Raw genomic sequence first — 14,733 nt, 5'->3', positions numbered from 1 at the left:
CAGCGATTGCTATCCTTTAAGAAGGCATCATCCATGAATATAAAAATCATCTATTTTTAAATTAACTAGTCACTAACCTACAAAAATGTGCGGAACAGTTTTGCATGAATGTATGATATATATGCACTTGATGAAACAATTTCTCAATTGTCGAAGTCAAAATAATCACTCTCTCAGGGAATCAAAGGTAAGAAAGGGAAATTTTCTAGTCCTAAATAACATTTATTAATAAAATGTATTGCATCATCCCAAATACACTACTAGTAATTATTCTCCAATCCATATATGAGCATACATTTTATAGGAATTAGGGAAATGAGGGGAAAAATGGCTATTTAGCCTTAATTTTGGAATGTAGCCAAACAGTACCTTTCAAACTTTGTAGTAAAATACCATTATTTTGGAACTAAATATTGTTGATGTCGAGTTTTGCCTGGACATTAGCAATGTCAAGTTATATACGTATTTTGCCACTTAGATTTTTTTGAAATTTGTGTAGAGTTCCACTTAAAATATGCATAGAACTCGACATTGATAACGTCGAGTTCTAGGCAAAACTCGACATTAGCAATATTGAGTTCTAAAACATGGTTATTTTGCTACATAGTTTGAAAAAGAGGCTATTTGGCTACATAGTTCAAACATTAAGGGTAAATAGCCATTTTCCCCTGAATGAGGGATGATACTCCACTCTTTAATATGTCCTGTCACTTGTAATGGTTAGCCACACACACAAGAATTTTATTTTTTGATCTTTTTCCAAGCAACCAAACAACAATGATCAAATAAAAGAAGCATGAGAGAAACCAAAAAAACAAAAGTAGAATTAAACACCAACATAAGCAAAAGAATAAATAACCAAAATATAGTCATGGAGAACATGTCATTGATATATCATATAAAACTTGTCTCATACACCAAAAACATTAGACCATTGCATAGTTGATTATAGTTATAACAATAAAGCATGATTACATACATTTACAAACAGTTTACTCAATAGGAATTGTTAAGCCATGCCGTCTAGGTAACATTTCCATTTAACTTCTCATCTCCAACCACCTTTAAAATTCAGTGGTTACCTTTGCTTCCTGCCCAACACAATAGCATGGATTTTATTTTATTTTTCTTGTAGGCATATGTTAAATTTTTTTATTCACTTACCAGCACCACTATGGAGTGTCTATAAAACTACTTTGTAGCAGAGCTTCTCTAGTTCTCCAAAACCTTTTACATGTTGCTTACCATCTCCAAACTTCTGGATATATTTCTAATTGGCTTTTTTTTTGGCCAAGTTTTTGTTGAAGACCCTGATCATCAAGATAAAAATACAATATAACCAAAAAATAAAAGAGAGAGAGAGAGAGAGAGAGATTTGACTGGAATAAAAGTCAGAGGAGAAAAGCTCCCATCTTCCTTCTCAATACAAAGCAACACCACATTACTTGACACACAAAATTTAGCAATGGTGGAGAGAAATATGCATCATAGAGCCTCCAGATTTGTTGATTTTCCTTGAACAACAATAAAGTGAAAATATTCAATACGACATGTTAATGCATACAGATTACAAATTTAAAAAAAATGACATTTTAATCAAAACAGAAAGTTCTGCATGTAAAGTGGAAGCAAATTAATATTCATAGTTTTACTTGTCTAAAACAAATCCCAAATTGTGAGCTTCTTGAATATATAAGAAAGCCATGTACAATTACAGGCAAGCTCTATAAAAAAGAAGTAAGCATGATTATACTAATACATATAGAAATTGTTTTTGTGTGAAAACTAAATTAAGAATTAGTAAACTAAAAAGGGTACTGTGTCAAATTTTATATCAAGTCCAAATAAATAAAAAATAAACTAAAAATTTAAGATGGAATAATAAATCATACAATTGATCATCCTTCAATGTTTGTAATCTTAAATATCTCTACAGGCCTTCATCAATTATTGACCTACTAAATATCAAGAAGAAAGTAATACAACTTAATATAGAATTGTAGATATGTGAATGCAGAAGCAACGTTTATTTCATGTCAGCTGGGCAGAGCAACATGCTTTCATCCCCTTGAGAACATTTTTAACAAACAATACATGCATCGCTCTAATAAAAATTTAATGAATCTCATGATAGTCTTGAATGTCATAACACTAAGAAAGATAACAAGTACCTAACAATACCTGACAGAACTCTTAGTTGCATCCAAATCAAAGTTTTCCAGTGATACCATCAAGCATATCAATTTGCTCAACAATCGGCTCTACTTGTACAGTTGTACATTAATCCACAAATAACAACCATTCAAAAGAATCCGAAGGAAAAAAAAAAAAAAAAAAAAAAAAAAAAAAAATCAAATCTAGTCTGAATACTGAAATTTAATTAAACCATAATTATCAATCTAATCACCGTCAATTTTGATTTCAAAATTTTTGGTTTTTGTTTTTTCCTCCCCCCTTAAAATTCAACAAGAATAAACCTTATACACTAAGATAGCTAAGTTAATTGAAATTCAAATACTTGCAATCTTCAAGATAATAAACAGTTAACAGTAATAAATGTACCGATAATGATCTGAACACTCTCCTCATAGTGCATTCTAAAGAAAGATTATTAATAGGATCAACATTTCCATGAACTATTAAGGTTCTTACGATTAAGGCCATGAATTCAGATTGCAACTTGTTTCATAAGACAATAACAAAGGAAACAGCATTAGAAATCCTACAAACCCCACTTCACACAAGTCCGTGAATAGTATGTATAATTTTAGTAGTCTTCTATATCTTATTTCAGTGTTACCTTGAGATTTTGAACACAATGAAGGCACAACTGGCTGGTTTTTTTTTTTTTGGAAGGAGCATCAAATCCTTAATATCCAAATGCCACTGTCCAAATAAATTTCTTGTGAAGTATATGTTTTGACTGCTTCTAATAGATCAAATTGAAATAAGAGTTTGATCTGAACCATTGAAGTAACAAATAGTTGCTCACAGGTGCCTATAGCAAGAAAAAGCAACCTGCCCAAGATCTTGTACGCACAAGTATCTTTCACATGGAAAATTTTAATTTCTAGAATTTTCTTTTGTTCATTTCAAGCGATTCCTAGGTCCTATACACTTTTCTAAAATGGTGTGCTAAGGAATAGTAGAGATATCATTCCGTCCTTTGTGTGTATGAATTCAAGAAGGGATTTAAACAACCATTTTTCCTGCTCGACTGCTCATACTGACCATGTCTGGATTAAGAGAAATATATATAGGTAGCATAAGACAAAAACTTTGCAGACAAAAACATTGGATGTGAATTTTGACAAAATCATCATTAGATTATATTTTTTTTCTTATATTCTTCATGCTTGCAAAATTTCCAAAAAATCAAATATCAATAACTATATATGACATCAATCAAATGTTTAAATTTCAAATTTTTATAGTCTAAAATTATGCATAGAAAATAAGTTTATGAATCGAATAATAAATAATATTCGATAGATACGAAATTTGACATGCATGTTAAGGACATAAAGAATATGTAATCTAACGGTTGCATTTTCAAAATATGTAATCATATTAATTTTTTTAATACAAGTTATAGTCATTAGCTACAACCAAGTTCGTAGCTAAACTTTGTTCAAAAAAGAATATTTCTTCTATTACTTATTTATGTTTGTGTTCATTGTTTATGAAAAACTGCACTTTCTATCTTTCTAGTTTTGAATGAAATGTTATTCATAAAAAAAAGTTTGAGAGATAATATCTTAGGAGATTCTATTTGAGGTCTTAATATAACATATATGGATGCCATTCAACCAAAAAGTTTAAGTTTATGAGTTTGGGCAAATTATATCTATGATATATCTAATAACAAAAGCCTTATAATTAATTTTTTAGGCCTCCTATTTTGCTATCTCATCCACCACATCATACACTTTTTTTTTCCTTTATATTTTCTCTCTATTTTTTTATTTGAATAAATTAAATATAAATAATATAAATTGTTTAGTTCACCACCTCAAATTCATTTTTTTTAAACTCAATTACTTTGTGAAAGTCACGATGGCATAGAAAGGGGGTTGATTAAGTAGTATTTAAATTTTTTTTTTCTCCAATGAAAGTCTCCATGGCATAAAATGACAATCGATCTCAATGTGTTTAGTCTGTTCATGGAAGATATTATTGTGAGCAATATAAATGACACTCTGGTTGTCACAATAAAGAGGAGTAGTAGAGGATGTGGATACACCTAAGTCTTTGAGAAGCCATCGTAGCCAAAGGAGCTCAGATGTGGTACCAGTAAGGGCACGATATTCTGCTTCCGTATTGGAGCGGGTCACATGAGTTTGTTTCTTGCTTTGCCAAGAAATCAAAGAAGAACCAAGAAGAAAGCAGTAACCACTGGTGGACCTACGATCAGTGGGATCTCCTAACAAATCAGCATCAGAATATGCATGGAGAACAAGAGGAGACTCAGCAAAGTAGAAAAGACCATGGAAGAGAGGGCCATTTAGGTATCGAAGAATGCGCAGAACAATAGTATAGTGAGTCGATCTTAGAGCAGACAGATACTGGCTCACCTGGTGAACAACATAGGTAATATCTAGATGAGTGACAGTGAGATAAACTAGGCTGCTAACCAAGCGTCTTTAAAGAGAGGGATTAGACAATGGTTTCCCTCCTAAGGGAGTTAGATGCACATTAAGCTTAATTGAAGTTTCAACAGTCTTGCTATCAGTAAGTCCAACTCGAGACAAGAGTTCAAAGGCATACTTGGCTTGAGTAATATAAAGTCCATCTATAGAATGAGTGATTTCAAGACACAAGAAGTACCTGAGATGTCCAAGATCTTTCATTTCAAACTACTGACTAAGAAAATCCTTGAGTTCTTGAATGCTACTAAGACCATCACTAATTATGATCATATCATCCACATACAAGAGAAGTAAAATAGTGCCTTTGTTAGTGCATTAAAGAAATAAGGCAAAATCATAATGACTGGCCATGTAACCCAAGCAAGAGATGGTAGAGTTGAATTTGGCAAACCAAGCTTGTGGAGCTTGTTTAAGACCATAAATTGCACGTTGAAGGTGACAAACCTTGTTTGATTCAATAGAAAGACCAGGAGGAGATTGCATATAAACTTCTTCACTTAAATCACCATTAAGGAATGCATTTTTGACATCCATCTGAAAAAGTCCCATTTACTGGAAGTAGCAACAACTAAGAGGGCACAAATAGATGAGATATGAGCAACTGGAGTAAATGTTTCTTCACAATCAATCTTATACTCCTGTGTAAAATATTTTGCAATAAGACGAGCTTTGTAGCGCTCAATGGACCCATTAGAGCAAGTTTTAATCTTGTAGATCCACATACAACCAACCACAGATTTCCTAAGGGGGAGAGTCACCAAATCCCAAGTATGATTTTTAGATAATGCATCAAGTTCCTCTTTCATTGCAATCTACCATAAAGGGTCAGTGGAAGCCTCACGATAGGTGTGAGGCTCGTGCAGTGTAACAAGGGCAATGTAACAATGATAGTCAAGTAAATGTGCAGGAATGGATTTTACCCGAGTTGAGTGACGAGGTGGAATGTCTTGTGAAAGATCTTCAGGTGGAGCAGGAGCAGGGGACCCAAGCTTAAGGTTGGGTAGCTCATCTTCGACCTGTTCATCTTCGACTTGTTCATTGAAGGGTGAACTAGGAAAGGGATCAAGGATATCTGGTGGTTGGATAGAGAAGTCTATAGGAGAATCAGGAACAGCCTTAGGAGGATTAGGAGTAGCTACAGAAAGAATATGTGCCTCATTTGGAAAAAGATCTAAGACAAAAAAGGAAAATAGGGAGGCATGGAAGTGAGAGAGCTCGACAAAGGAGCGATGTTCCCAAAAGAAAACATTGCGAGAGATACAAAGACGATGATAGATAGGTTCATAACACCGATACCCCTTTTGAGTTTCGCCATAGCCAAGAAATCAACAAAGCCTTGACTGAGGCTCAAGTTTGTTATACTTATGTGGCTGAAGAAGAACGAAACAAGTAGAGCCGAAGGAGGTGATAATTTGGAGGTGACCCAAAAAGACGTTCATATGAAGTTTAATTTTGGATAACAGGACTTGGAATGCGATTAATAGAATGTATAGCATGAAGAGCAGCTTCGTCCTAAAAAGCAGTAGGAACTTTGGTAGAGAGAATGAGAGTATGAACAGTGTCAAAAATATGACGAAGTTTTCATTCGGCTCTACTATTTTGCTGAGAGGTATCTTGACAAGTTAGTTAATGAATAATGCCATAGGAATGCAAAACAGCTTGGAAAGCATATTGAGTGTACTCAAGGGCTTTATCAGATCGAACATTTTTGATATGTTTGGAAAATTAAGTTTCAACAATTTTTGCAAAATTAGAATATACTTGCAATAATTCAGAACAATATTTCATATGAAAAATCCAACTATAGTGAGAGTAATCATCAACAAAGACAACAAAATATCAAGATCCACCAATATTAGAGACAAAGGAATGCCACCAAACATCAGAATGAATAAGGTCAAAGATATCAGTGGATATTGATTCACTAGTATTGAAAGGAAAAACTGGTTGTTTTCCTAACTGACATGAAACATAATCAAAATTTTTTGTAGACACTAAACCTAACAAACCTCTAGAAGCTAATTGTTGTACTTGAAAGGAAAATGCGTGACCAAGTCGAGCATGCCAAAGTGCAAGGGAAGGAATAGAAGAAATTGTAGCAGCTGCAGCAACAGAAACAGGAGAAACAAGTGGAAGACGAAGGTTGTCAATGGGAAACATACGCCCTACTCTAGGATTGATCCCAAGCTCCTGTCCCGTCCTCGGATCTTGCACAATACACCTAGAATAGTCAAAGATAATACGATAACTCAACTCAGCTAATTGGCCCACAGAAAATAAATTGTATGAAAGGTTAGGAGCATTGAAGACCCCAAGAACCGAGAGGTTGAAGGTCGAAACGGAACCTATATTATGACCAGACATTGTAGAACCATTTGCTATGCGAATATTAAGAGGGTGTAGTGTAGGTTTAAGTTCAAAAAATAAGGATGACTGAGGTGTCATATGATTACAACAAGCAGAATCCATAAGCCAAGAGGAAGGAGACATACTAGATAAATCTGAGAGAGAAGAGGAATAAGATGCATTACCAACCATACGAATGACGTTAGCGATAATGTTTTTAAGGTCATTTGTGGACATGGTGAAAATGTGTCCTAAAGACTTAGACTGTGTAGAGATAGAAGCCATTAGTTGGACACTCTCTGTGTTAGTAACAGTAGCAGCAGAAATTAAAACAGCTAATTTGTTACGATGATAGCAAGTCCTAATATTGTAGCCAAAATATTTGCAAAAATTGCAAAAGCGTTTGTTGGATTGTCAGCGACAATTATTGCAACAAGAAGAAGACCTGTCATTATTCTTCATTTAGAGGCAAAATATGTAAAAATGGACTGCAAAAATGAAATCTATGTGAAAAACTGGATAAGGAGCACCTAGACAGCAAAAAGTCAACTATGGCACAAAGTCAACGGTCAACTGCTGCGGCAGTCAACGATCATGTAGGCAGGATGACCTCATCAAATTTCTAGGGCTGACGTGTCGAGTGATGACATCTCGGATGATGTTTGCAAGATTCCTAGTGGCACGTGGGCTGGACACACTGATCTTCAAGTGGGGCGTGAGGGCACATGGAGCGTCCGTTGATGCCAATTCCTTACCGACGCGATAGATCGAAGGAGGACGATTTGGATGGTTGTAGCGGCGTTAATATTGGAGCAACATTGAAGGCGCATGGATAGTCTTCACTGAAACTTTGACCGGCGCATGGAGGCGCGTGGTTGGTCAGATGGGGATGATTTCAGTGACGTTGAGTAGATCGATTTAGGATCTACATAATGGTATCTCTGGTGTCATAATCGGAGGTCACAATTGACAGACTCGAGAAGGAAGTGGTCTTTTAGCAGCGGAGAGAGTGCTTTTGGTGGTAAAGTTTCAGCCTTGGGGACCTCTGACGGCGGTGGAGCAGTCGGGAGAGGACGCAGAAAGCTTACTGACCGGAGAAGTTGAGGCAACGGAGAATACCAACAAAGACAAGACTGCAAGATACAAGAAAAGGTTAGAGCATTGGCTCTGATACCATGTCAAATAATAGCTATGATATATTCCATATTGAATATGCTTGAATATATGCGGAAGAAAGAAGCATAAAATAGGAACACAAGAACACAAGGCTTCCGTGGTTTAGCCTTACGGCCTACGTCCACGGAGGAACCCCTTAAGGACTACATCTTTATTATATAAGAGTATAATACAAAACCTGTGTTATAATGAACCATAACATGAGTATATATAGTAGACTAAATCTTAAACTAATAGACTTGTAATACAAGTAGGAGACTTGACTAACACACAAAGTAGAATTAGGCTTGAGCCTATACTAATGGGCTAATATATCTTTAACACTCCCTCTCAAACTCAAGATGGAAGTTTCATGAAATCTTGAGATTTGATAAGAGTGAGAAAATCCCTTGAATGAATTTTGGCTTTGTGATAGTGGTTTGAGGAAGACAATGGTCTTGTAGTGTTGATGTGACTTCTAACGGTGGCATGACTATACCGGAGAGTTTTGACGACAGCAGTGGAAAGCCAAAGAAGATGAATGTAGCGAAGAAACATCGAGGAAGACAGAGATTGTTCTTAAACACACTATAAGGACAGAAAACCATGGCCACAGGAAGGTGGCTCTGATACCGTGTTAGAAATATTGAATGCAATAGTATTGTATTTCATTGTTAAAGAATGTACATGAGAGCCTTTATATAGGAGGCATATATGTGCAGTACAAGAGTGTAGTACAAGCATGTGTGCTATACAAATAATTTAAGTGGGCCTAATGCTTACAACACTATACACGTTAACACTTATATTGTGTTATCGTTGTGGTATACTAGGTCATCAGGATCATGAATAAAAAAAAAATTACTAAAGGTTGTTTATCTCCAGATGACAATGGATTTCAATTTGGTCCCTGGCTTCGTGCTTTGGCTCCAAATATTAATCAAAAGAAGAATGGTTTTCAACAATCTAGATTGAGAGATGATGATATTGATGATTTCATCACCACTAGAGAGGACAAGTTTGAACCATTTTTTCCCCCACTGTGTAGCCAATTGACAAACACTTTGATGGCTAGAAAAAATTGATGAGCTGACAGGTTTACAGTAACAAGATGGCCCCACCTAAAATTCCACTAAGCGAGAAAATTCCAAATCCAACAAATAAAAAGAAAGCTCTACTATTGAGCCTTTAACCCTTCCTATTCCTGCTAAATTCAAAACACCTGTATCCCCTCCGTCAAAATTCAAAATACCTGATAACTCTATCCCCACTCCAAATCTAACTCCTAAAGCACCAGAACATCCCCACATAGATTCTCCCAATGACCCTTTGGCGAATAAGCATAATCTAATTCCAGTTGCAAAATTTTCAAATAGGACAGACCCAGCCACAAAGGAAAGCGTTGACAGATATGGATAACAACAATTCAAATGAGGATAATTCAAATATGGATATGGAGATGGATCGTATGTCCAATTATACTGAGGATTGGCTGCGCCGGCCAAAAAGAACTTGCACTTAGATCATGGAAACGTATTCTTTAGAGTTCCAATTTTCAAACTTCTATCAAGAATTTGCCTAAGCTTTAACACGTGGGTAAGCGACCTTCATCAACCTCGTCTTCTTTGAACTCTTCAATTCAGCCCAAAAAAAAAAAAAAAAGCTATTTGTTCAGATAGTTTGAATGTTTCTCAAACATTTGTTGGGGGTAATCTTCCACCCCCTCTCCAACATGAAGATTTTAAGTCTTAACTGTTGAGGGCTTGGGATCCCAAAGGTACGTAGTAGAATTGTAGAAAAACTCCACTATTTGGCAAGAGAAAAATGTCCCAAAATTCTTTTTTTGTCTGAAACTCGTTTGGATATGGATGATTTTTTCGTAGATTAGAGAAAAAATTGGAATTAATAGCTGGTTTTGCAATATCCAAAATTGGATCTAGTGGTGGCTTGGCCCTCCTTTGGGCGGATAGTGTGGATTTGGATATCCTAATTTTTTCCTCACATCACATTGATGCTATAATAAATCAAGAGGGCATTGTTTGATGCTTTACTGGTTTTTATGGACATCCTAAAACATCAAGAAGAGGAGAATCTTGGGATTTATGAGTCAACTCCATGCATCTATCTCTTTTCCTTGGCTTTTATTAGGTGATTAATGAAATTTTGCATTCTGATGAGTATTGAAGTAATGGATCCCGGCCTTGTAATCAAATTGCTAAGTTCACAAAGGCTGTGGATGATTGTTTATGGCTAGATGACTTGGCAATTAGTGGAGATTGGCTTTGCTTTTTTGTCTAAGTATTAGTTTTTGCAAGGTGTCATTACGTGTAGTTTTGTTTATGTTTATGTTTTTATTTTTTTTTATTTTTTAATTTCTTTTCACCGTATACCTTTACAATGTAATCATGCTGTCTCAGCTTTGGCTAGTGCCGTAAAGGAGGAAAAAGAGACCATTGTTTGGTTAGAAGAATGCCCATCTTTTCTCTTCTTCATTGTACAACATGATTTTTCATAAATAAAGTCTACTATTGTTTTTGCTAAAAATATAAAAAATAAAAAATTCAAATAAATTATTTCTAATCACACAGACAAAAGATTAAAAAAGAAAATACCCACTTAATGTAAGAATAGGGTTTGCTTAAAGCCTAGGCTTAAAGGCCCCCAATGAGTCCATTGAAAAAAGGCCCCAATATTAATATAATAACTAATTGTTTTCCTTTATTTTTTTAAAACTTAAGTAGTTTTTTTTATTTTTTTATTTTTTTTATAAGAAAAAAGAACTTAAATAGTTTGTATGCCCTTTCTTCCACATCTAAGAAAGGCCCTAAAATATTGGGCCATAAAAGTATAACCCAATTGAAACTCTAATTTAAAAAAAAAATAAAAAAAATAAAAAATATGTAAGTGGATCTAATCATCATTGACTATTAATTTTCATTAAAAGCTCGAGAATTTAAATTTTGTAAACTAATCTCTCACATGGTAGATTGTTAACATTAGCCACTTAATCTCCTACTATATGACTACACACTAGACTCTCTCTCTCTCTCTCTCTCTCTCCCTCTCTCTCTCTCTCTCTCTCTCTCTCTCTCAATATATGTAAATATATTCAAATGCATGTATTATTTACAAAATTTTATTAATAATGCTGTTACCGTTGTTTATGTGTAAAGAGAATTTTAAAATTAGAAATGATAAAATTTTATTTAAGATTGATTATGTTACAAAAATATTAAGACTAGATATTACTAATTAAAAAGAGATGTATAAAAAACCTTAATACAAAACTTAAATTTTAATTTCAAGAAGTAAGAAAAATATTTTTTTTTTTACAGCTAGTTAACTAATGATATAAAAGTTTAATAATATTATTTAATTAAAATTTAGACATAAAAAAGGATCTCACTTAATTTATCGTCTTTGGCATCAAACTCCATTGAATGGATCCTAACACAATATAAAGTCTCTTATTTTATGTCTTTGTTTATAACTATTTATGTATTTGTTTATCATTTGAGATCTGTTGGGTCTATGATGTTAATAGGAGAATTACATATAAAAGACCAAGGGTCAACCTTAGGCTTAGGTCTTGCCTAGGGGCCCTCATCAAATAAAGGCCCCAAAATTATAAAATAAACAATTCACCAACTTTAATATTAGTTTTTTATTATTTTTTTTAGAGAGTTTTAACCTATAGTGTCGCTTCTGATGATAATTCTTTATCATTAGATTAAAATACCAATCGGTTTTTGTTGTAGGCAGAGATTAAACCTCATCTCTTCTATTCAACTATAAGAAATTTTACCAATTGTCAAATAATTGGAATCCACACTATGGTAGTTTGTTGAGTTAGCATGCAATCTGTTTTTTTGTTTTTTGTTTTTTTTTGTTTTTGGGTGGAACAGTGTTACATTACAGAGGGAATTGACCTGAGTTTATATTGGTAGTTTGGTACAAAATTTTTTGGGCATTCTAATGTGTGGACTGAGAGCCTACAATTCAACCTAATGAAACCTATTATTGCCCCTGCAATTTGGGTCTTTTTCTACGGAGGTCCACTAAAAAAAACTAGGAGATTTTGATGGTCAAACATGTAATATAATAATTATTGATGATTGGAAAAGACTATGTATATTTACATTCCAAATACATGTTATAGAACTTATTGAAAATATTTGTTATAATTATTTCTTTAGAAAATTATTTTACAAATTAAAATTGTTAAAATCCTTCATAAAATCAAATTTATCACAGAAATATCAAGTGAATTAGTCATATTATTAATTGAAAATGAGATGTTAGCAAATTTAAATAAAAAAGAGTTAAATATTAATTTTACATCTAAAATAGTAAGAAGATTGGGTTTTAAATAAAAAATTACTCCATGAAATATATATATATATATATATATTTACAGAACCATATTTATGCAGTATTTAAGAAGGCATCATCCATAAATCAATCAAATGTTTATTTTTAAATTATTTAGTCACAGACCCATCTTGCGTGGGAACATGTGTTTTTTTTTTGGTAATGAGATATAAGATATAAATTTTTTTATGAAAATTTTTTAGAGCATAATATATTAAGATTTGCCATTTTGAAAAAGTAAACTCATTTAGTCAAAGAGGTGTTACAGCACTCAACATTTTTCTCTTATGAGTTACCCCTGTTTATCATACTCTCTCTTTCTCTTTCCAAATGCAACATGTTCTTTAGGTATATTTTTTTTGTCTTTTGGATCTTTCTATTAATTACTTTAACATTTTTTTTATAAAGTTTTAACGTACGGTGTCCACTTCTGATGTTTGTGTTTAGTAGCGATGCCAGGAACTTTTTGTAGGGGGGCCAAGCTAAATGTAACAAAATTCTTAAAGTTTATTTATTTATTTATTTATTTTTAATTTAAATGGAAGATCCAAACAAGTAATTTATGCCATAAGAATTAAAAATGAATCATTTATAAATTATAAAGGAGCCATTCAAGTTTTTTTTTTTTTTTGGTTGATAATTTTGATAGTTAGAATGGGAAAAGAAAGATTCAAGCTCTAGATGTAATGGACACATCAAGAAATACCAACAAAATAAAACCAAATAAAGTTTGAAATAAGATAATAATACAAAATATAAATACATCACTCAGTATATACAACTCTATATTATATATATATATATATATATAAAATTTAAGTTATAAACTCAACCATACCATTTCTATATATAACATAATAATATATTATAAACAAATACACAAACATCAATTCACCTTCCGCCACATTTTTTAAGTGTTGTACAGCACATAAAAAGTTACTTTCTTTTTAACCACACATTCAGCTAGTAGCTTTCGCTCAAGTCTCAGAGCTCAAATCCTGGCTTGGAATGGGCGAGCCAGTAAAGAAGCCACTATCACACCTAGCCAACTAGAACCAAGTCAATGTTCCAGCACTTTCATGCCTCCACTGTAAGATTCTTTAAAAAACCTTCTCCTCTCTTGCTATGTGTGTGTTAAAAATACTTAGTATTCTTCCCAAAAAAAAAAAAAAAAGCTAGTAGCTTAGTTATCTTCCCCCCAAACATAACTCACAATAAAAAAGAACGACAGTACATAATAGCAAAAACAGAGCGAGATACTAATGGTTGCCTTTGGAATTAATTGGAGCAGGAGCGTGGAGCCGAGGAAATGACATTCGTAGATGCACACAGCATAATTGTATGTGTGGGGATGTAAAATCTATTCCCCGAGGAGTTTGCACAAATTCTCACTCGTACTATTTAAACAACATACATATAAGAAAACAAAAAGGGAAAAACACTCCATAATGGGAAACTCAAGCAATTGATCTCTCTAAACTCATGTACTACAACTTCAAGTTAGTTATTATAATAGATAACTCTCACGTTCCTATGGTGTTATCTTTACTCTCTATCTCTCTCCTTGGTAGATTTTTCTTATCTCTGTTTCTTTCTCCACTTTTTTTCCGATCTTTTCTCTTTTACCACTCTCCTCCTTTTATAGCTTCAATCCTTGTTCTTATCACTACAGCTGTCTTGTTGCCTGCTAGAGCCTTAGGGATATTTTCTTCAACTTTATCGGATTCCTCCCCTCCCTTATCCTAGAACTCTGACTTTTGGGGGTTGTTGGTATTGTTCAAGTTGTCTCACTTGTATTTTAATGCGGCAGAGGTGAGGTAAGAGCCCCATCATTAATGCAGAGGTAAAGATCTTTAACCTTCTTGCATGTTTCAGAAATTTCTCGTGGTTCTAGGAATATCCTAGAAATCACGCGTGGATCACTTGTGCACCGTACCTCGGGTAAGGTGGTACCTTACCATCTTCGCGGGAACTAATCTTTTGTGTGACTCATTTTTTCCATGGTACTTAGGATGACCTAGCTTTCCTCCTTTCAGGGTTTATTACCCATTGAGCCTTCATTTCAAAACATATGTTAGGCCCAATTCTTTCTCGTGCCCCAATTGCTTCTTGGGTTGGTTTGTCCGAGAGGTGACTGTTCCACTCCCTACAGTATGATATAGATTTTTTTTTTTTTGTTTTTGTTTTTTGTTTTTGGATTTGGAATATGTTA

The 14,733-nt window shown here is 33.7% G+C and overlaps 1 protein-coding gene and 1 long non-coding RNA gene across 4 annotated transcripts in view; one reads left to right on the top strand and one right to left on the bottom strand.

Annotated features, from left to right (window-relative positions):
* Positions 1-14,733, top strand: part of LOC126728952 (L-type lectin-domain containing receptor kinase SIT2-like) — a 111,965-nt gene that overhangs the window by 23,622 nt on the left and 73,610 nt on the right. The window lies entirely within an intron of this gene.
* LOC126729095 (uncharacterized) overlaps positions 222-14,733 on the bottom strand; it is an 82,237-nt gene continuing 67,725 nt past the window's right edge. The window contains exon 4 of the long non-coding RNA XR_007656500.1: positions 222-369. This is a non-coding gene — a long non-coding RNA (uncharacterized LOC126729095). The remainder of the gene's footprint in view (positions 370-14,733) is intronic.

The sequence above is a fragment of the Quercus robur genome, chromosome 1 (assembly GCF_932294415.1).
Source record: "Quercus robur chromosome 1, dhQueRobu3.1, whole genome shotgun sequence".
Taxonomy (NCBI): domain Eukaryota; kingdom Viridiplantae; phylum Streptophyta; class Magnoliopsida; order Fagales; family Fagaceae; genus Quercus; species Quercus robur.
This window is presented reverse-complemented; position numbering and strand designations above follow the sequence as displayed.